The following is a 24222-nucleotide window of genomic DNA, read 5'->3' as shown; positions in this document are numbered from 1 at the left end:
CTCTGGGGCATATTCATAAGGATTTATCTCCGAGTCATTGGCACTTTATCGCAGCCAAAGTGGTGATAAACTTACCTCCCCATTCACAAGCTGGTGCTAACAGCCCACAGCACCAGTTTACCCGCGATAGCAGCTGCCAAAAACATTGCCACAGAGGAACACCGCAACTATAGGAAATGAGATGCAGAGTGGGCGTTCCCGTGTCAAAAGCCGTGACCACACCACACCTCAACATTCTCAATGACCAGACAGATTGGCGATAAAATCACAAAACAGGCGATAAGGTTTGTTAGCACCAGGAAATCTACACCTGCTCTGACCTGGTGTTAAGTTGGATGGCAGCCAGCATCACAAAAGGGAGACCAGCCCGGGCCACATCGGAAGGACAACAGATGCCATGGAGCCACCCATAATTCGGCCCGGACACCCAAGAGAGACACAACACCCACTGACACCACCCCCCGGACCACCCCTCCCTGGCACCCCCCCAACAAAGACATGCCACATCAGCTACACAAAAACATGTACAAAATATTCTGCATGATGTCGCACAATCACAACAGTTGAAATGCATGTGTCATCACAGAAATGAGCATAACACATTCACTCTTGAGGAAACAAATAAAACTTTATTAACATGAACACCGAAATGAAATGAAGACACATGGCGGCTCAGTCTGTAGGTCATAGCCTTAAAGAAAAAAAACATGATGATAAGGTGTTTCCCACGCACATCAAAGGACAGAGAGAGAGCGAAGGAGAGAGAGAGAGAGGAAGAGAGGGGGAGACAGAGAGAGAGAAGAAGAGAGGGAGAGAGAGAGAGAGAGAGAGAGAGAGAGAGAGATGAAGAAGGGAGAGAGAGAGGAAGAGAGAGAAAGAAGAAGGGAGAGAGAGAGAGAAGAAGGGAGAGAGAGAGAGAGAGAGATGCCCCTGCGCACCCAGGCCACACTGCTCACCTGCTGCACCGGTGTGTCTCCAACCACCTGCTGGTATGTAGCGCAGTACACCAGGACACACATCTGAGTCAGAGCCGTCATCTGAAACAGAGTCCAGATACATGATTGGCACAGTACACACACTTGCAAAAGATAACATCGCCTACCCACCCATGCACACCCAGGCAGAGGCATAACAAATGCACCCGCCGCCCATGGAGCATGCCCGCCCATGCACACCCAGGCAGAGGCATCACAAAGGCACCCGCCGCCCATGGAGCATGCCCTCCCATGCACACCCAAGCAGAGGCATCACAAAGGCACCCGCTGCCCATGGAGCATGCCCGCCCATGCACACACAGGCCGCACTGCCCACCTTCCACCACCAGCGTGTAGACTGGATGTCCCACCACATGCCGCTGCAAGCAACAAGCCCAGAGCCCAAGGACAAGACACCCACCACACCATGCAGCCACGCACCGCAGGCCACCAGGCCTCACATTTGGTGCTGGGTCATAAATACTTCATGACAGAGGACATACCAGTGCACCTGGCAACATCGCAGGCTGCACACCCGCCCAGTTCTGATTTGTTCAGCATTACATACATCAATTGTGTGTCTTTTGCACACCCGATCAGCCCAATGGGTGCCAGTAAGTCTGTGACCCGGAAGTGAGGCCACGTGGCTGTAGGCCCGTGCCGCCCGCAGGCCCTGGCCTACACTGCGGTCCATCAGAGCACTCAAAACCTGAGTTGTCCAGACTGCTGGGACAGGGCATCATCGCTGGGTGCCCACCCGTTCAGCAGTCTAAGGTGCCACTGAGTCAGTGTGCCCAAAGTCACCGTCCCGTGGCAGGGTGCCTGTGCCTGCCGCAATGCGCCGGGTACGACAAACGCTATGCAACCCCAGTCAGTGCCACGTGGTGGTCGGCCCATGCTCATGCCTGGGTTCCCACTAACCCTGTGCCCAACAAAACTCTTGGGCCCTTTCTGATTGGGAACCGTGGCGTCTGTCATCCAGTTGCCAATGGGCAGTGGAGAATGTGACAACGTCGGCCCCTTATGTTGGCGGAGTCACATGGCCTGTGACGCCTGTGCTGGATGGGTGTGGTGTGCGTGGAAATCTGCCCTCAGGGAGTGGCTGTGACATGCTGACAACTAGACCAGTGACCTGCACACCACCAGCGATTACGCCTGCAACAGGTAGCAATGATGGCCCTCCCTCTGTGCGTAAGCGGAGTGGTCTGGCCTGTCGTACGCCGGACCAGCACAGGGCTTGCCACCATGACATGTGGGCTCTGGGAGTGGTTCAGTCCATGTCCGGACATAGAAGTGAGTGATGCATGTGTCCCTGTTGTAGTGTCCACAGGACCCAGTACACAAAATGCAAAGTAGCGCCCTCTGACTGGCATCCCACAGGATGAGTATCATTGACGCAAGGGTAATCACTGCCCCTACATTCATCCACACATGCATACATGACAGATGAAAGAAGTGACACAGCAGTGCGTCAAGGGGTGTTTATTGCACATCCAATGCAGGAATGCAGATGGAGCGGTTCAGGGCAATGCCCAGCACACTACACAATATGGGCCTGTGGAGGGCCAGCCAGAGTCCATCCAGGGATGACAAGCCCTGCTGAAGGGAAGGATACAATCTGCAGCCTGGTCGACGTGTCATTGGTCACCAATACAGAAGTGGCAGTCCATGTCGCTGTTCAAGGTGAGTGCACCGGAGTGTGTCGTGGGTCAGTGTAAGGTCATGAGGCCATGTGCGGGACCAAGCAGAAACAGGCCAGGTGGCAGTAATGAATGCTAGTGCCTGGTCCTTCTGACCACAGTCCCATTCGCGTCCTCATCCCCGGGTGTGTGCCCTGCCCCACTTGTAGTTGTTGCAGAACTGGCTGCCGCACTGTGTGCCACTGACACATCAGGGGGCGGGGATGTGGATGGTGTGGGAGCAGCACAATTCATCTGCGCTTCGCCTTGTGGCAGCAATGCCATGGTGGAGGTCAGTAGGGCATGATAGATCCCAGCTACATTTTGATGATGTGAAGCGGTGGCTGTCATCCTTTCTGCCTCCATACGCACCATGTCCTCCATGAGCCTCCGTATGTGTGCCAGCTCACGCTGGCATCGCTGGAGCCACTCTGAGCAGACAGGTGTTCTTCTCTCTGCATCATAACTCCATCGATGTCAGTAAGGGCTCGTTGGAGACCATGGGGCAGACATAGACACCCAAGGATGGCGTCCAGTTTGGCAGCCATGATGCCGAAGCATACCCGCACCTGCTCAGCTGTATCCATCTGGCACGCCAGCACACTGCGTTGGCAGGCCATGTGTTGTTCCTGGAGGTCTTGGGAGGGTGGTGGGGCTGTGGGTGCCTTCTCCTGGGTGGTTTGGTTGATGGGTGGGGTCTCATCGATGTAGCTGGGCTGCCCTGAGTCTGGAGGTGTGCAGCGGATGAGGTCAATGATGTCTTGGATGTCGATGCTGGAGTTGTCCTCCTCGTCATCCATGAAGAGTGGCTGGGACTGCTCTGAAGGAGGTGTTGATGGTGGCCCTGCGATGTGAAGGGGAGATGGTGTATTACAATGTGTCCACATGAGTGTAGACGCATGGTACATGTTGACATTCAGACAGCATGGCATTGTACATTGTGACAGTCTGTAGATCTGGGTGATGACCCAGAGTCATTGTGGGTTTGCATTGTGCTGTGCTTGATTGTGCATGTGTGCCATTGTGGCCGTCTCCACCCGTCCACCCATTACCTGGTGGTCACTCACCCTGTTGCGGTTGTGTTGTGTCCTGTCGAGTAGGGTCTGGTCCCCCGACTCCAGCCACAGTCTCCACGCTGATGACTGTCGACACCAGCTCCTCCATGTCATCCAGCTCCAGCTGTGGCACTGGGCCCCCACATCCAGTCTGCATTGCTGCCTTCTGGTTGGCGGAGAGTTTCTACTTGGTCTTCCTCTTGATGTCATTCCATCACCTCTTGAACTCGTCCATTGTCCTCTTGTGCTCTCCGACGGCATTCACCTTGTCGATGATGTCCCTCTATATTGCAGTTTTGGTGCCCAGTGACACGTTAGAGGTGACGAAGAGTTGTTGATGGTGTTCCATCACGTCCGTGACTATGATCCTGTTCGCCTGCGGACTGAACTTCGTCTTGCATGTCTTCTTGTCCTTGCCCTTCCCTGTCCCCGTGGTCCCAGGCTGGTCGTCCGGGGTGCTTGTGGGGTTGTGCTCATCCTCTGCGCCTGCTCCGGCTGCCTCCATGGTGCTTGGGTGTAGGTCAGTTTGTGTGTGGGTGTTTTTTCTGCTTTTATGTGGATTTTTCCCACCCGCCAGGTGTGTGTTGCAGGACTGGTGCTGCTTATCGCTGATTTCCTCATCGCGCTTTGGCACATTGCAGGTTTTTTGGTGTTGTGGTTTGTGTTTTTATCTCCATCGAGGTGGTTTTATCGCAGACATTGTCCGTGGTTTCGGCAGACTATCGCATGATACCACCTTGTTGTGAATCTCACGTTGTCAAGGGGTTATTTTCCCGTGATGGGCTGCGATATTGAAAGTTGCATTACGCTACTTTTGCAGTAGTTATCACACGTTTTTGTGACTATACTCCTCTATAGCTTGAATTTTACCACAAATATTTTAAAAATATCGGCCTTCATGATTCAAGATAATGAAAATATGATGAGCCCTTCTCCGTTCATGTTGCAACCCCGGATTACTCTATTTTGTGTTGCCCCATAAGCACATTGCTACCTCCACCATTGTGGCACATGTATAACACTTCACTAGAACCGTGGACTTTGGATACTCACGCTATTTTCATTAGGCTATGCTTTCAAGTTGTGCTGCCACTGCTGGGAGACGAGAGAGCGGCATTCCCACGGGATGGACAAAGCTAGAATAGTAATTGTAGCCTGTCTGAAACAGAAATGGAAATACCGGTGGGAGTATGTGTAGGGTGAGGCTAAAGAGACAAATGCAAAAAAATGGCTTGCTTGTCACACAAGATTAAAAAGTGAAGTGCAATCTTACATATGAATGTATTGTTTTTGAAACAAACTAATTCATTGGTACTGTTTTGGGAGGTCACAATGCAGTGAAGTCACGTGCCCACATGTGCTGCTCTGTCTCTGGGGCTGATGGTGGATTAGAGCAATGTCTCTGAAACATCTGAGCCCTCCTACTGGTGTAGAAGGACCTGTGCAGCTTCAAGCAGACTGGTTCCTATTCCGTAAACAAGACTTCTCCACAAGTTTTGAGAGATGAAATATCTGCAAGTGGGTCAGAATATGGAGAACTACAGCTATGTAAAGAAAGAGGAAGGTGTTCCAGATTGGCATTAGAGGTCAGTTTTGATTTTCCAGAGGCATATCAGGAAAGAAACCCTCCCAAATAAGTGATAGCTCATGGGCCGATCAGATCAGCCTGAACACTTTCACTATTAACACAGATTAGATCAGCCCGTGGCACTTCTTAGGTTAAAAAAGGCCTTGCTCTGGGGAATGGGGTCCCCAGGGCCAAAATCAGCCTGAGAGGGGGCTGCACCGCCCCACTTCCCATTTTAAAAAGGCCTGACTTCATTGGATGGGGTCCCCGGGACTGAAATCAGCCAGGGAAGGGGGGCAATCCCTTCAGAAAACAAGAAAATGAAAAAAAGCCTGCTCGGCAAGTCACCGAAGGAACCGCCCCGTCTCACCACCACTCTGCAAAGGCGCCTTCTGGTGCACTACTAGTTAGGGGATGGAGTCCCCTTGGAAGCAGAGTGTCTTTGGGAGCCAACAAGCCTTCCTTTTACCTCCAGTAAGTCCCAAACAGTGGGATTGCTGAGATATCTTCGGAGACCACGCCTCCTTTTTTGCCTCTTGCTGCGCTACTGGTTGGGGGAGGATGTTCCCTTGCCTACATTGTTGGTACTGTTTGATGAATCTTCACAAAATTTCCCCCAAAATATTCCCCTGTGGTTCTTGTTGTGCATGTAAGGTTTTGGGGTGATACATCAAGCAGGGGCTGAGAAAAAGGGCGGAGGTCAAAAGATTTGCATTTCTGAAGTTAATTTCGATAGGCACGACTACAACCCGAACCACTGAATGGAATTTGGCAGAGAGGTAGATATTGGTCCAGAATGTGACCTTTTTGCGAATTGGCATAAATCCGTTTGAGCAGTTGCGGAGGTATTGTAAGAAATTCAAATTTGCATATGTAGGGAAGCGGATTCTCTGAGGATCCGACCTTCCCTGTGCTGAAATCTGATTGGCTGCAAAACTTCAACCAGGACGTTTCGGCGGCCATTTTGGGACAAGGCTTCAGCTAAGTCCCACAAAAATTGTTTAAAAAAAGAGAAAAGAGCAAGTTAGGAATACCCTGACCCCCTAAGCCACCTTGGGCAAAAATTGATTTTTATTTCTTTTTTAGCAGGAGTCACACTGGAAACCATGGTGCTCCCCCCCAAATAAACACAAAAATAAAATGGGGTTCTGCGCTTCTCTACTAATTAACCCTTGGGTGGGCCTGGTCCAGGGTCATGTGGGCTCATAGAAAATGTATAGGAGGGGTGCACGGGCCCCCCTCCTTGGGCATTTGTATGCCCAGGGGACCACCACCTTCCTGTGGTTTATATTGTTTAACAGGGGATTGCACAGATCCCCCTTGCTCCAGGGACCCCCACCTCAGGTCTAATGCTGAATTATTTGGGGAGATCACATAGACCCCCGTTCCCCATGGACCACCACTTCCCCAGGACTAATTTCTTTATAAGTGGGTACCTTGTGGACCCCCCTGGGATGACCACCTTCCTGGGGCCAAATTCAAATTTAAAAAATGGAGGGCACCACACTGACCCCTCCTGGACTGGTCTCAGCCCCAGGGACCACCACCTCCACGAGGCGGCCTTTCTAAACCTAAGGTGGTTGGCCACACAGCCCCCCTCCTGGAGCCATATATGGCCTTGAGGACTGCAAACCCCCAGGGCAGGCGGTTCCTCTGTCCCAGGGTGCCAACCCCGGGACATGGGTGTCTGCTGTGGCTTGGCAGGAGCTTTAACTGCTCCCACTAAGTCACAGCAACACTCCGCCTCAAGCAAGCAAGAACTGAGAAATGCTCTCGCTTGCTGGAAGCAGAGCTTTCATTTGTTTTTGTGCATGCTGTCAAGCGAGCAGGGAAACAGATGAAGGATTGCTCTGACAGACAGGGAGCTACCTTTCAGCAAACAGCCTGGCGTCCTTGACCAGGAAAAAGAACTCTTTGTGCACACTGGCTAGACTTGGACTTCGTGAAAAACGACAGAATGTTGTGCTTTTTGTATTTTGTTCATCATTGCTTCCTATATATTTTTCTTTTTCTTTCTCCCCTTTTTCCTTCTCTTTTTTTTTTTTTTTCTTGTTACACATATGTTGGGGTTTGGCTGGTTTAATATTGTTGATCTATATATGAGTAACATTAATCAACAGTAGATTTTGAGTGGCTTAGAAACTTGCTCCATTTTGGTCCATGGTCAATAACTAGATTTTTGTTGTCAACATGACACATTTATGGGATACAGGATATGAACCAGATAGATCATAAATACAGTGTTAATCCTCTTTTTTCATTCCTTTTTGTCTGTCTCAGTATCTTTTTGACACCAATATTCTGTTTCTCAAACGTTTTTCTTGGAACCTTATGCCAGCTCTTTTCTTTTTCATTTTCCATCAGATTACTTTATAACTGTGGGTATACAAGCTTTATCTGAGCCACTTGACTTCAATCATGGATTTTACTTTGCAGGGCATTGTTTGTAACATGTTGATTCTATGTGCACATTGCAATGCCTTTCAAATGGTTTAACATGCTGAATTACATTTTTCATTTTTGGTCTGCCATATAGTGCTTGGGATATGCCATTGGGCGGTATCATCATGATCACAATTTGCTTTATGAACTTTACATATATTTACATGCTTAAAATACCAATTATATGGCAATAATTATTGTTGCACAGTCATCCTGTGTGCCCTGTGCACCCCCATTTTTTGCTGACTGGTACTGGTGGTAACTGAGCACGACTGTCCCTGGGCTCTGTCTAACCCGTTCTAGGGCCAGAGGTATGTTAAAAACACAAGTGAAGATTCCCACATGCCTTTGGGTAAACAATATATTAGGATACACATACAATTGGCATGAGCTTCCCAATAAGTTCCAGTAGATAATGGGGTAGGGGGTTAAAACTACCTTTAGATCCTTAGTATATAATAGGACATGGCAGATTAGAAGCCAGAATCCTTTGTTGCACTTGCATGTGTGAACTGCTGGGAGCCTGAGGTCATTTTAAAAGCAGCCCTGTGTTTCAGCACTCCCTTTAAATGTAATTGTGCCCAAACTCGAATTTGGTGATAGAGGCAGTTAAAATGTGATAAACTACAATATTTTGGCATATCAGGTATCCCCAGGGTCTCCCTTAGGTGTCCCAGAGGTGTGGGAGGTCATGTCATTATTTGGCGGAACTTATAAAATATGTTTTATATGCCCTTGGGATAATGAAATTGCACATTTCACTTCTCCCATTTTAGTAAAGTGCTTCCCAAAATCGACTTTGGGGCTAGGGGCACTATGGAGTGAGGATCTGAACTTTTTTGCATATTCACGACCCCTATAATCTCGCCTAGGTGTCCTGGAGGGAGGGGTCATGTAACTATTAGCATGGCCTTTATAAAATCTATTTAATATGCCCTGGTGATGGAGAAATTGTGCATTACATTTTCCTCATTGTAGATACCTGGCCCTATAATATAACATTGCAATAGTTTATGAACACATAAATATTGTTAGGTATTGAATTCAGATATCATTTTGAGGACTTAGGAGAATGGTATTGAGAAATGCAGCAATATTCCATTGCTGAATGTATTCTAACTTGTACAGAAAAGAAGTTATATGACTTTCTTCATGGACAAGATCCAATGTAGACCATCAGAATTACTTGGGTATTGTACTATCTCCAGGATATCGACTGGCCCTGTAATCTATGTGGGGGATTTCTCAAGTAATCGGCGCAATCTTGATCAGAATGTTTGCAATGTGTCTGCCCTGTGTATACTTGTAAACAAAACAAAAAGAAATATAAAAAACAAAAAAAAGACTTTCCTGTCTGTAAGCCAAAATTCAGCCTTCCTTTAGTCCTCCCTAATTGGTCAGAGTTAACAGCTGCTTAGAAGAGATGATAAGTATCTCACCCAGGTAGCGGCTGTCTGGTGTAGAGAACTCTGCTACGCAAGAATGCCAGCGCAGAAGGGAAGTTTTGGAAAGCAAGAAGCTTTAAAGGAGGATTAGTACAGGCAGGGACTATCAGGTCCCCTCTCACCCAGCAAGATGGCAGGCTTAAGGAAGGAATCTGCACATGTTAGGGGAAGGAGAGCTATGAATATAAGACACAATGGAGGTTGTTTTTTTGCTCCTCTGCTGAGATTTCAGTCATACTGAATTCTGGAGGAATAGTGTCTTCTGAGAGAAGATTATGCCATACTTTGGAGGAAGTGGCCATGCTCTGGACCTCATTGGACAGGAGTGCTCCCCTGCTTGAACCCGGAAAACACTGAATAAATATGTGAAAGGAGTAGTGCCTCTCAGATCTGCTGCTTGAATCTAAGAGAAGAAGGACTGCCAAGCTGGAAACTTGATTTGCACAAACAGGCCCAGCATTCTGACTTACTGCGCCTGCTTCATTATCTGGAACTACAGTCCTGTGGATGTACCTTGCTTCAAAAGGATTAAAGAGTGGACTCCCTGCAAGCTACAAGTTCACAGAGCTCACCTGGACCATGCCTACCAAGAATCCCCTGCCCAGATTGTGTCCTTGGGATTTGTAAGGGTTTTGTCCAGGTGCATATTGGAACTTCCAGAGCCTTTGATTGTGTTTTGAACACTTTGAACCCTCAGGAGGAACTTCAGGAGAAAGTTCCAGAAGTTTGGAGCAACTTTGGAAAACAGCTCCATAATGGTACGACTCAACTGCGAGAGCCAAGCGTCCACCTTCAACCACGACCTGGCCAGCACTCCAGGTTCATCCAACTAGAAAGCTGCCTGTAAAGCAAGCCGGTGAACCGTCACTGAATCTGGCCCTGTGAGGAGCATCGAGGGACCCGGACAGAGAAAGCTCCAGAAACGTTTCTAAGTTCAAAGTTAACATTTTCACAGAGGCCTACCAAGAGAGGCATCTTAGCAAAACTCCATCGCGGTCTGCCTGAAACTTTGATTTTGGCTCAGTCAAGCACAACCAGATGTCCGAGAGAGGCGCTATATGCTTTTAAGCACTATGAAGTGATAATTCTTTAAAACATCATATCTCCAATTCCCTACATTGAATGATTGTCATTTTGGTGTAAATTTTAATGATAAAAATGTTGTTTATATTTATAAATTGGTCTTGGATTTGTACTGTGTGTTGTGTCTTGATAATTTACTGAATTGGTGTTTTTAAATGCTTCACTTGCCTGTATCCTAAGTTGTGCCTGCCTGCTCACTGCCATGCTAACCAAGGGTTGAGCAAGGTAATATTTTACAGAGACCTATACTGAGTCCTAGACCGTGTTAGTGGCCTTATTGCCAGTGGTAGATGCATATTTACCACTACTAATAACCCAGTTTCCAACGATCATGTGTTCTCTTTGCTCATGAATTACGGGCACACTTGTGTTTCATACTTCCTGTTACTAGGCTTATTATAGTGTTTCCATGCCTAACCAATATACATGTATTTTTTCTATATATATATATTTATTTATTTATACTTTACAAAGATATGAGATGAAATGTGCTATTAAGCTTTATTATGAAATAAGCATTATGGACTAGTTCCTGTGAGTCTTTTCACTAGATCTGTACATTTGGAATTTATTTTTTAAGGAATTGGGGCACTTTTACTTGTATTGTGGCTTTGACAAAGACTGGCAGGTTGAAACGTGTCATCACTGGATGATGTCATGAGTGATGTCATGAGTGATGTCATTTGAGATGTCATCAGTGATGTCACTGACCATGTCATGAGTGATGTAATATGTGACATCATCAGCAGTGCATTGCGGGCGCGTGAGTTATAGTTAGCTCAACTAACGATAACAGGCAAATTTCTCTTGTTTATTATGAGTCAAATGTTCAACTAACTATAACGTCCCTGAAACCTATGGTTTTTTAAGTGAATTTCTAAGGTTTTTTAAATGCTAATTCCTAACTACAACGTCTGTAAAACCTATGTTTTTTTAGTGAATTTCGAAGGTTTTTTAAATGTTAATTTCATATTTTAATGTTTATAAAACCTATATTTTTTCTATTATATTATAAAATATTTTGGAACTCTATTATACTTCTTGTTTTTAACTTTAAAAAACATGTAATGTTTTATATCTTCCCAAAAAAAAATATTTTTTTTTTTGGGGGGGGGGGAGAAAACTGCACTCCCATACCGTTAGCGTACCAAGCTCCATCACCACACGAATCACATCCGCCATGTTGCTAAACTCGTAAATGATGCGCATTTCGTATCCGACGAGTTTGTGGCACTGCGTCCCGCGTAACATCATATACGCATGAAGTCACCCCAGGTACTACTTTGGTATCCGTCGGGTATGAAGTACCAAGCCACGCATTGCGTCTTGTATGTATGGGGTTGCGCCTGCTGCGCGTTGCGTATTCGATGAGTACACGCTGCCAGGCCCTGTGTTACTTCACAGACGTATAGTATCGTGCCGGGAACGCCATTCCCTTTTTTTTTTGTCTCAAAAGTATATCTAAATAACTTTAAACAGTATATGAGAGCACGTGGAAATCTAAATTATTTTAAACATTTATATGTTTCTAGCTGTAATAAACTTATATTATGATAAATATATTTTGTCAAAATCGCATCGGGTGCGGCCTGCTTGCACGCTCGGTGCGCGATTGCCATGTGACCTTAAAAAAACATTTGATTGGTTCATAACATTTCCCATTGTAACAGTTGTACGACCCCACCCATTTTACTCATTCTCTCTACAGCATTTGATGAGAGACACCTCTTCTGCTTAGAAAGCTTTTTTGAAAAGTGTTTTCCTGTATACACATATCTTATACTACACACAACATGCAACGATCATCTTGATCAATATTCATGCTCTGTACATTAGCCTTCCACGTGTGATTGCCATGCATTTCAAATGTTCCATCAAAAAACAAATATGTGTTACACAATGCCCCTGGTGTGTGTGTCTGCACATTATTGTGCTGCCTTTCGGCCTGGGTATTGCTGGCTCTAAGGAGCACCATCAGCCATGGGCAGACTGCACATTCAAATCACATGCCATCTCATTAATGATAGTTTCCTCCCTCCCGACACATGCTACACTAATCTAAATTGCAGACTCTGCGAGGTCAAAACTACAAAAGAAACACACAAAAGTACATTTCCTGGCCAGGCAGGAACTGAACAACGCCCAAGTCCCCGGAATAATTATTCACACCCCTACGCTGGCCTGGCGTACGCAAGCCCAGCCCACTTTGCGTACGTTTAAATACAATACCACACGTCCCTCTTCTTCCACACTACCTTAAATGATTTGCCGCATCCACCTCGCATATCACAATGCGCAATAAAAAAAAGAAATGGATCCATGAGGAGTACTCCATCCTGGCAATCAACAAAGGCTCTAAATTGTGAGCTCTACTGCCCGTCATCTACAAAAGGGATCCATGAGGTGTACACTCTCCTGCAATCAACACTCCATCTGAATTGTGAGCACTGCTGCCTCCAATTGAGCGCGCTGCGGCGAGTGGGGTGGGGTGCTTCAGCCTAGCTGCGCAGGTCCGAACAAATGATATTGCCATGTGTCATGATGTGATCTTTGACCTCATTCAGTCACATCTCTGTCTCATTTTAAAGACCTGCTGGACAGTACTGTAGGCCTGAGCCAGTGGGCAGCATTGCCCTACAGACACCTCTTCAGCGCGGTGCTTCGGGAGGGATGGGATGCATCAGCCAGACTGCGCATGTGAGAATAAGCGATATTGCCATGTGTTATCATGAGACTTTTGACCTGCTATACCATAAGGTAGGCCTGAACCTACGGGCAGCGCTGCCCTACAGACACCTGTTGAGGGCGGTTCTGTGGGAGGGGTGGGGTGCATCACCCTGAGTACGCATGTGCAAAAAAGCGATGTTGCTGTGCATAATTATGTGATCTCTGACCTCATTCAGTCACATCGGTCTAATTTTAAGGACCTGCTGAGCCAGCGGGCAGTGCTGCCCTACAGACACATGGAATTGGCTTTTAGGACACTGTAGTGAGCTCCTTACTAAGTGTACATGCACACAGGCTCCCGCCACTGCGTTACACGCGCACATTATGCTTCTAGCATGCGCTCTGTTCCTTTGTATGTGAACGTTGGCATAACATATTATTATTTAACCTTGTGTATTCTCGTACACTCCAACTCCTCTTTGAACCACGATTACCACTAACAGTTGGTAGATTGTACTTCAAAAACGAAGGATGCGCTCAACTCCTATTTTCTATCAAGCTTGAAATAAACCTTCATTTACCTCCAGACGTTTCCACCATTACATTATGTTTCCCTTTTCAGACATTCCATTGATTGCCACAAGAAGGGCGGAGCGGGATCTGACCCCGCAATGATACCCTGGCATTCTGACACATTCCATCGTGGTACAAGATACCGTCCCCGATCGGAGACCTGGTCTATCGTACAAACATGCCCCGGACTAGGAGCTTGAACCAACATGTCGTGGGACACACCAGTGGTGGCCGGTGAGCAATGAAGCCTCGGTGTGCAAGACCTACAATTGAGCACAGTGTGGGGGAAGGTGTTGGGGTGCAGCACCTTGGGTGCACAGGTGCATGCAAGCGATTTTCCCATAGCTAATAATTTAGGACTATATTATCAAACAACGGCGATAACATTATCACCACTTTAGCGACAGGAAACTGCCGCTAAAGCGACGATAAGGGGTTGATAATATGCCCTTGTAAATTCCCATAGAAGCCCAGGTTCACACCAGAACCTGGGCTTCTAAGGGAATTCACAAGGTCATATTATCAACCCCTTATCGCCGCCTTAGCGGCAGTTTCCTGCCGCTAAAGCGGCGATAATGTTATCGCCCTTCAGTCATAATATGGCCCATAATCTCTGGCCTCATGTATTTAATTTTAAGTACTTGGTGAACCACACTCTTTCTCACAGACCCCAGCGTCCTAGACAAATGGGTGACGGAGGGTGAGCACTAAGGGCTGGGTGCAATAGGCCGAAGCTCTGTCTCCTCCTCCCTCTATTCTTTTGACTCTCCCTCCCCTTCTCCCTTCCACCCACTTCCCCTCCCTTCCATTCGCACTATGGTCCTTTCATTCGGACTACCTTTCTTTACCTCTTCCACATAGCACACATACTTATGTTTCATTTTTGTCTTGCAGGTTTCCTACGCTGCTTTCACTGGAGTCCAGCCCACGTTTTTTTATTATACTGTCTAATAAAGTTACATTTCGATTTATTTCTGTTTTAATAAAGGTTACTTGTTTTTTCAAATAATTAACTGAGTGTATAGGTCTACTTTTTCTGACGATACTTGTCTATTGTTTATTGTGAAAGTCATCTGTTTATAGGAGATTTTAAGGACAACATTATTTAATATTAGAGTGCACCTACCAAACATAATCTAAGTGACTATTAGACAAATGAAGCCTTGGTAATTGTACAACTGCTAGAGTTCTATGAGTGTATCACTTTAAAACACCATAAGTACTGTCCGTGTGAATACAGAACAAATAAGGCACTGCCTAGGACCACCGAGGCTTCAGGGACTGCCGAGACCCAACCTGCATATTTAAATAAAGAACCAGAGTGTAGTGATCCCCGGACTTCATTTGGCCTCAAACCCCCCGAACAATTAGTAAACAATACACGGGAAGGTGGCGCTCCCCTAGGCTGCAAAACATCTCTGTGCCCTTCCATGCCTAATTTACATGTGACATTAAGATCCCCAGTCCTTCAGAGACCCCGCAATATAATAATTGGATGGGCCACGAAACATTACCCACCCACCAGGGGCCTCATTTAAAAGAAGAGAGAGACCCCGCTTTTTGTTTTTGTTTGCTCTTTTCTCTCCATTTTTACCATCCGCATCCCCTCTATTACAGCGTTACGAGGTTTTCCTCCTCTCGCTTCAAGTAGTCGAACAAGTATTTGCTATCAGAAGGTGGAAGCCATGCACCACCCTCTAATAGCAAACACAAATGTCCAGCGAATGCACTCCCTGGGACTTTGTATGAGCTGCGCCTGAGAGGTCACCCTCCCTACTACTATGATACATTTGTTAGTATAAACTCATACTAACACTACTTACACACGTGTAGTACAGTGACCAGAGTGTAGTGAAGAAGCAGAGGAAGCGCAAAATCTAAAAATATAAATCCTACCAGAAGTCGGATGACATAGTTCAATGAGACGACGAACCTGACATGAGTAGAAACAGCTACACGAACAAAACGGGTTTTCAGCACAACGCGAGCAATTTTGAAATATTGCTGAGTGGTACCTTCTTTTTGACTTCTCCCACTCGTCGCCAAATTTATGTAGAGAAGAGGCAGACAGCAGTGAATCCAATAAGTAGATTTATTACAAGAAAACAAGACACCTGAAACAACCACCAACAGGAGCAGACAGCAAAGCAACGGTCTCAGCACCGTGTACAAACTCCGCAAGGTTCCCCTCATTACAGCCCTACATTCTAACATTACATACTGAGGGCCATATTATCAAGAAATGGCGTTAAAATTATCGCCGCTTTAGCGGCAGGAAACTGCCGCTAAAACGGCGATAATGGGCTTGATAATATGCCTTAGAGAATTCCAATAGAAGCCCAAGTTCTCGTGTTAACATAGGCTTCTATTGGAATTCTATACGGCATATTATCAAGCCCATTATCGCTGTTTTAGCGACAGTTACCTGCCGCTAAAGCGGAGATAATTTTAACGCGTTCCTTGATAATATGCCCCTTAGATTCTCGCAGAATTACATACTAACATTCTACTATGACTTACAATGGAATACTACACAGATCACATGACTTTACAGCAATGAGCTCATAGTTTCATCCACAAGTCTTGACTCCGGTAGGGGTAAGACTTTCGCTTCCCACTCTCTATATTGTATAAACGTAAACTAACACTTCTTCCACAAGTATTCTACAGTGCCCAGAGCACATCACTTTACTCAATCAGCTCGGTTTCATTCCCAAGTCTTTACACCGGTAGGCGTAATTACTTCGCTTCCTGCTTCCGGTATACTATCAACACACAGTAGCGGTCAGTAGTTCGCTTCCCACTCCCTGTATGGTATAAACGCCTACTAACACAACTTGCACACGTATGCTACAAACACCAGACCACATCACTTTCCAGCAATGACCTAACGGTTTAGACTCTCGGTTTCATACCCGAGTGTAGCACTATATCATATCACCACCATGACACTCTGAGCAACACCGCACTTTCAGACCGTTAACAGTGATAACTACCTATTGGCGACCGCCAGTAGGTAATCAAGAACAAATTACAAGAGTTCAGTAATTCTCCTAGCTTTAAAAAATTCTCTCTATTACTGTCTTTCTACTTTTCCATAAAAATAGTTTTTTTAATATTCAAGTACACATTGAAGTCAGAAATGCAATGTATTCTATCAACACACTTTCTAGAACATTCTACAGCACATGGAGGTTAAAAGTTCATCAATTTCTTTTAACCTAACGATATTTTTTTGCAACATTTTCTCGAACATTTAACGGCACGTGCAGGTTCAAAGTTCATGATTGTTTTAAGTTCGAACAGTGCCTTCCAAATGCAAGTAGCAGGTGTGGTTGAGTTGAGCAAATTTTATCCTATAATATGTACTATAATATGTAAATGCAAACTGCTTTTTCTTAACCAATCACAAACATACTTTTCCACAAAACGAATGCGCACCCCTCTTTTAAAAAACAATGCTTTTCATCTCCCAATCAGGTACCGTTTTGTAAGCGTAAAGAAACTAGTTCCCCATCTTTAAACATATCTCTTATTTTACGAAGGAACTGCATGACTAAAATAAAAGTGGTATATAATACCCTGTTACTAAGCTTACAAGATGATATAGAAAAAGTTGAAGCTTCCTGGATGTTGAAACTAGGCGATCCGGATGTCGATGTGGATAAAGCACTGCAAATGGCAGGGAAAATTTTTCGCTCCACAAATTTAAAGTCACAACACTACAAAACACTATTTAATTTATATTATACACCAGCCAAACTATATGAGTGGAATAAAAGGGATGATGATAAATGCCCAAGATGTTTGGAGGGGCCTGCCAATATGATCCATATGTTTTATCAATGTAATAAACTGAGTATAATTTGTGAAGAGATTGAAAAGTTTTGGGAGGGGCTGCTAGGTAGAAAGATCAACCTATCCCCAACCCTAATGATAACAGGTATCGACAGCAACCTGGGGCTGAAGATGGAGGAGGAAGCTTTTGTGTTTCTATGTTTGGCTGTCTTGCGTTTAACGCTAGCAGGAAGCTGGAAAGACGCCTTGGCCCCTACTTTTCAGCTTTGGTTATCTAGACTTCTGGGGATTCATAATATAGAATCTGCTTTATACAGTCGGAGAGGAAGGAAGATGAGGGAGCTGGGGTTGGAAGTATGGGCTCCTCTTAAGAGGTGGAGGAACTCCCAGCGGGAGGGCAATTAACTGCTTTCTTAATGTATATATTTTTGTATTATATATTTAATGGGATTATGAAACACCTGATTCTGTCCTCTGTATTTTTTATCTATGACTAATAATGTAAAAAACTAGTTCTGTCAGATTGTCTATTATATTATTGTATTTATTGTTATCAAACCAGGTATTTAATAAAAAAAAAAAAAAGGAACTGCATGAGCTACAGACATCGTTCCATACCTTCCAGCCATACCATCAAAATGCTAGTGTGGATAATAGGACATAGCTATGTTTTCTGGTCCAAGAGGTATGTAGAACAGAGACATATTGACTAAGACCTAGGTCTACAAAATGTGGACATTAAATGGTTTGGACAGAGAGGACTAAAGTGGCACCAATTGTTGCCTTTGGTTAAAACCTGTTAGCATCTCCAACACCCTGACCTCATGATTGTGCACTGTGGTGGAAACGACCTAGGCACATTGACTGTGGTAGATTTGGAAATGATTATGAAGGACACCTTTGGACAACTGATGTTACTTTTGCCTCAAACTGTCTTTGTATATTCCAATAAATGCCAAAGACAGAAGTGGAAATGGTCCAAGCAATTTTGTCCTCAGATTGAAAAATCCCAGAAAAAAGTCAACAAATCTGTCTCTGCATACCACAGAGACCACAAAATGGGGTCCATAAACAACAACAACATACATTTTGATATGGCGGATATATACAGAAGTGATGGAGTACACTTCACAGATCAGGGAAACTGAGTTTTCCTGAATAACTTAAAGCTCTGCATCAGCACTTATATGTAGCTCCAACTAATGAACACAAGGGCTCTTTTTAGAGCCACCCTATAACTTACAACTTTAGGGCCATAAAACGCCAACTCCCGCACCCTCGTCAAAATGTATTCTCCACACAGCTGTAGCGCAGCGGCCAGACCATCTCACTTTGCAGCACAGACCTCTCGCTTTGATCCCCAGCTCTACTCACCCATAGGGGTGAGTAGTTTGCGCTCTACAAATACCATATTGATTTACCTTCGCACTCCCTATACAACACCACCTAAGCACCATACACAAGCTACAATGTTCTAAACAAAAGTTCATCCAAGAACCTATAACTACATGCTGACACTACTTAAACAGATGTGGCACAGCGGGCAGAGCTCATGACTTCACACATCAGGACACTACTTCCACAACTGTAGTGCAGCGGCCATGGCACATGACTTCACAGCATAAGACACACAATTTGGGCTCATGCTTTAATCCCGAGTCCCGCACCAGCTCAACTTAACCGCATCAGACTCTACCCAATACCTCACTTAATTTCTGTAGCCCACCACTTACACATCGGTAGGGGTAAATAATTTGCTTCGCACCCCCTCTATAGCACACCCTAAACAACCCACAGAGGTTACAGTGCTCCTACCCTCCTATTTCCCACCTTTTCTCCCCTTTTTTCACCTTACTTGCTTCAACGGAATCACAAAATGGCTGCCAACACTTCCTAGTTGCAACCGCTCACACCGCTCACAGCCAATCAGCAACAAGCTCGTGCTCATAATGCCTCAGCCAATCAGATGTCAGAATTCCCAAATATCGATATCTGTACATTTTGATATTTCTCAAAAACTACTGAACGAATTTACACCAAATAAACATAAGCGTGCTTTCTAGACCAAGACCCTTCTCCCTGCCAAATTTGGGGTAATTCCGTTCACCAGTTCAACCTGTAGCATTGTCTAAAGTTTCCTATGGAAAACACGTTTAGGGACCCCCATTTTTTCTCAGACCCCCTTTACAAATCACCCCGAAACTTACAACATAAGAGCTGATCTCAACAAAGAATTAGTTTTGAAAATGTCATGAAGATTCATCAAACGATGCCAAAGTTATTGCGAATAGAAGGTTGCCATTTTCCTATGGTAACTAGGTCCTAACTATAACTACCTACTGGCGACCGACAGTAGGTAATGTATATATATATCATGTATATCATATATATATGTAGGTCATGTGATCAAGGCAGAGAAGCTGCCGAAACGCGTCATGGTGGAGAGTGGCTTGTGAATAAAATCTATCAAGCACCTATTTGGGTCCTATCTCGCTTTGTTCCAGCGGAGTGGTATGGAGTTATAGAGCGAGCAGTCTATGATATATATATATATATATATATATATATATATATATATATATATATATATATATATATATATATATATATATATTCACTTAAAAAACCATAGGTTTCACACATGTTATAGTTAGCTGTACATTTCACTCGTAAAAAACCAATGAAATTCCACGTTATAGTTAGATCAGGTAACTATAACTTGCGCGCCCACAATAAACTGCTGATGACGTCACATAGTACATCACTCATGACATGGTCAGTGACATCACTCATGACATCAATGATGACATCTGAAATTACACATTGTGGATTGCGGTCGCGCAAGTTATAGTTACCTGATCTAACTATAACGTGGAATTTCATTGGTTTTTTACGAGTGAAATGTACAGCTAACTATAACATGTGTGAAACCTATGTTTTTTTAAGTGAATTTGCAAGGTTTTGTAAATGATAATTCCTAACTATAACGTGTGTGAAACCTATGGTTTTTTCAGTGAATTTGTACGGTTTTTTAAATGCTAAGTTATGTATTTATTTATTTATTTTTTTTCTGGTTTTTCACTATGCGCACACCCTGCGCGCACGGTGGGCTTCGCGCACCGTGCGCGCGCTGTGGGCGCTCGGTGCGCTTCGCGCACCGAGCGCCCACATTGCGCAGTCCATGCCGTGCGCGCCTCACATTTTTTTACGCAGTAACATTTGTTTTTTTATCCCTTGTGGGTCCTTTAATTTATTTAATAAATGTGATTGTTACATCTTTATTTATTTTTTTTATTTTTTTTTGCCGTGCGCGTACGGTAAGCTTACCGTAAGCGTGCCCCGCGATTTTTAAAAAAAAAATGTAATTTATTTTTCGTACTTTTGGGTCCTTCTTGGACCCCCTGACAAACACTAGGGGGTCTGCAACTCTATTCGTTGCCCCCGTTTCACGTTCCCCACCTTTGTTTCTCAGTGCGAGAGACATAAAATGGCGGCCGACACTTCCTGATTTCGACCGATTCGAATGTTTACAGTCATGTAACCACCAATCAGAATTGAGCTCGCGCACGGCACCGTACGCGTACGGTAAGCTTACGGTAAGCGCACGGAGCGCGCTTACAGATATATATATTGATTTAAATGCTATTTTCTCAGGACCTACTGAACAGATTTACACCAGACCTACAAAAGGCACTTCCTTGACCTGAGGACTACCTCTCTGCCAAATTTCAAGTAATTCTGTTCAGCCGTTCGGGCTGTAGCTGTGTCTAAAGGTCCTATGGAAAAATGCATGGGGAAAACGCGTTTTGGGACCCCCCTTTTTTCTCAGCCCCCACTTGACGAATCCCCCCCGAGACTTTCAGGGTAGGAGCGGAGCGGAGCGCCCCATTAGTTTTGAAAATTTCGCGAGCTTTCGTCGACAGGCGCCAAAGTTATTCCAAATAGAATGTTGCGGATTTCCTATGGAAACAGGGTCCTAACTATAACTATCTACTGGCGACCGCCAGTAGATAATATATATATATATATATATATATATATATATATGTTATTTTATTTTATTTAATAGCACGCACAGATACTCCAAACAGTGTTCCGGCATGAGCCAAGAGGGGTGAAGAGATAACACTACACAAGAAGATACGTTTTCAGATGTTTTCTAAAGGCCAAGGGGTCTTGTTTTGAAGAGCAAATGGAAGGGCGTTCCATGCCAAGGAGGCTTTCAGGGCGAAAGAGCACCCACCCAGCCTATGGCATGTGAAGCGGGGGACCTGGGCTAAAAGTTGAGATATAGAGCGCAGTTGTCTCACCGAGGCATAGAAGGAGAACGGCTTCTGCAGGTAGGTAGGACCCTGTCCATAAGAGCGCCATGGGCAATAACTAGTGATTTAATCTTGACCCTTTCAGCCACAGGAAGCCAGTGAAGTAAGTGCAGATGTTGTTCCACACTACTTCTAATAGGAATATCAAGAAGAAGTCTGGCTGTCGCATTTTGGACCACCTGAAGCCTCTTCAACAAGAAACCAGGGATGCCAGCATACAATGCTTTGGCATACAATGCTTTGGCTTAGTTCAACCTAGATAAAATAAGAGCACCGATGACTGTTTCTTTAGCAGCCTTAGGAAGAAGAAATTGAAATTTCCTTAGCATTTTAAGGAGAACGAAGCAGTTGCCTCCCAGCATCTTAACCTGAGTAAGGAAGAAAACGTTCTCTTCAAACCACACCCCTAGGCTCTTGGTGGGTTTCCCTTTCGATGTCGGCAGAGCAAACTCAGGGGGCCAGAGTGATTCTCGAAAATTGGGGTAAATATTCCATACAGGAGAATCTCTGACTTCTCTTCACTTGAGTTGAGCGGCAGCAAGGCACTTAAAAACAGAGGTCAAACAGTGTTTAGCTGAGGAGACTGAGTCCTCCTTTTTGCCTCAAGTAAAGAGAAGCTGGGTGTCATCAGCGTAGGCCATAACCTTAGCCCCCAAGTCCTCTGACAAATAGACCAGAAGAGTAACATAGATTTTAAAGAGGAGGGGGCTAAGAAAAGACCCCTGGGGGACACCTGTGGCCACTACCTGAGGGGAGGAAGAGGATGGCCGAAGCCAGACCTGTTGCATCCGTCCTTCCAGGAAGGACCTGAGTCAGCCCCAAGCAGTGCTAGAAACAGCAATCTCGGTAAGTCGAGTGAGAAGCAGTGAGTGTGGAACTGTGTCGAACGCCGCCGACAGGTCAAGCTAAATCAATGCTGCCCTGCCGCTGCCGTCCAGACACTCCCGAATGGCTTCGGAGACCTCAACTAGGGCTGACTGGGTGCTGTGAGAGGCCCTAAACCCTGACTGGGCCGGGTGCAAAAGGCCCGAGCTTTCAACAAACTCAGTACGTTGTTGATTTACCACATTTTCGCACACCTTGGCCAAACTACGCAGAAGGGAGATGTGATGATAATTCCCTGGGCTGAAGGGGTCGAGGGAGAACTTCTTTAGAAGAGGAAGAATCTTGGCCTGCTTCCAGACCCTCGGGACATGAGCTTCCTGAAGGGACATATTAATGATGCTACTGACTTCCACATTAATAGTCACTGCAGCCGCTGCCAGCAATCTGTCTGCACAGGGGTCAGATGGCAAGCCTGATTTCAGGCCCTTCAAAATTTTGAGGGAACCAGGCAGATGAACAGGAGAAAAAGCATGTAAAAAATTAATACAATTGACAGGTGGTGACACCAGAGGCAGAGGGACAACTGTAGCACTATGGCATAAAGTAAAGGCCGTCTGAATAATGTGAAGTTTGTCCATGAAGAAACTGGAGAGATTATCGCACCAGTCATCTGTAGAAGGAGACGTAGTTGATTGGGCGGTAGGGGACGTAAAACTCTGAACAATGGACACATTTTCCTTAGAATTGTTCTTGGAAGAGTCAAAGCGGGCTGAATAGAATCGCCTTTTCTTCTGGGCTATTGCAGCATAGTAATTTTTTTGTTTATGCCTAAGCTTAGCTTAGCTGCAGGGCAAAAATCTCTGCGATGCCAATCCAGCTCAAGTTTCTTGAATTTATGTTCAAGCTTTTTAAGTTCAGGCGTAAATCATGGTTTGGAGGGTGACTCCCTAGAGAATCTGGGGGAGAAGGTTGGGGATAACTTAACCATGGTGTTAGACACCCAGCTTGTAAACCCGGCAAGTCTACCCTCAAGATCTGGTGGAAGAGGCATCCAAGGCCTGGTTAAACATTAGAGGGTCAATTTTGCTAAATGATGGTTTACAGTAACAGCGAGGTGGCAGGTCGGCATTGCCAACTACCCACGAAAAATAGGTTAAAAAGTGGTCAGACCCGGAGACTGGACAGTGAGCATCCATCTAGATGGGAAACTTGGAGCATATTGGGTCAAGAATATAACCCCCTTGGTGGGTAGGGAGGCTGATCCACTGTGAAAGTTGGGCAAGATGTAAAGTATCAAAGAATCAAGTGAGTCGCTAGCATCAGCCTGGTCAAGATGAATATTAAAATCGCCTAGAACCATGTAGTGGAAGAAGCAAAGAGCCTGAGGAGCCACAGCATCACCCCATGTTTTAAGAACAGCCCCAGCCTATATATATATATATATATTAGGCCTGGGCGAAAATTTCCGTTCCGCTCGTGGAAGTTGCGACGTTTTGGCATTTCCGCGTTTCGCGGAGAACGCGGAGATGTCAAAACATCCGCAATCCTCTGCAAAAGCGGAAGTATTTTCTTGTTCACGCTTTAAAAATGCATTCCCACCTGCGCGGTAGCGACTTGCCGGATCCCTGCGTTCGCCAACAAGTTTTCCTATCACTTCGCGTGCGCCACGAGATGTTGGATTGTTGATAGCTGGTCGCGCTATCCTGCGAAAGTTTGCGATCGCGAACACGTCATTCGACCTGGAACAGGAAATAAGCATCGCGAGCAAGATGACAGTGACCGCATGGGCAAG

The sequence above is a fragment of the Triturus cristatus genome, chromosome 5_2 (genome assembly GCF_964204655.1).
Source record: "Triturus cristatus chromosome 5_2, aTriCri1.1, whole genome shotgun sequence".
NCBI classification, from domain to species: domain Eukaryota; kingdom Metazoa; phylum Chordata; class Amphibia; order Caudata; family Salamandridae; genus Triturus; species Triturus cristatus.
Note: the sequence above shows the minus strand (reverse complement) of the source record.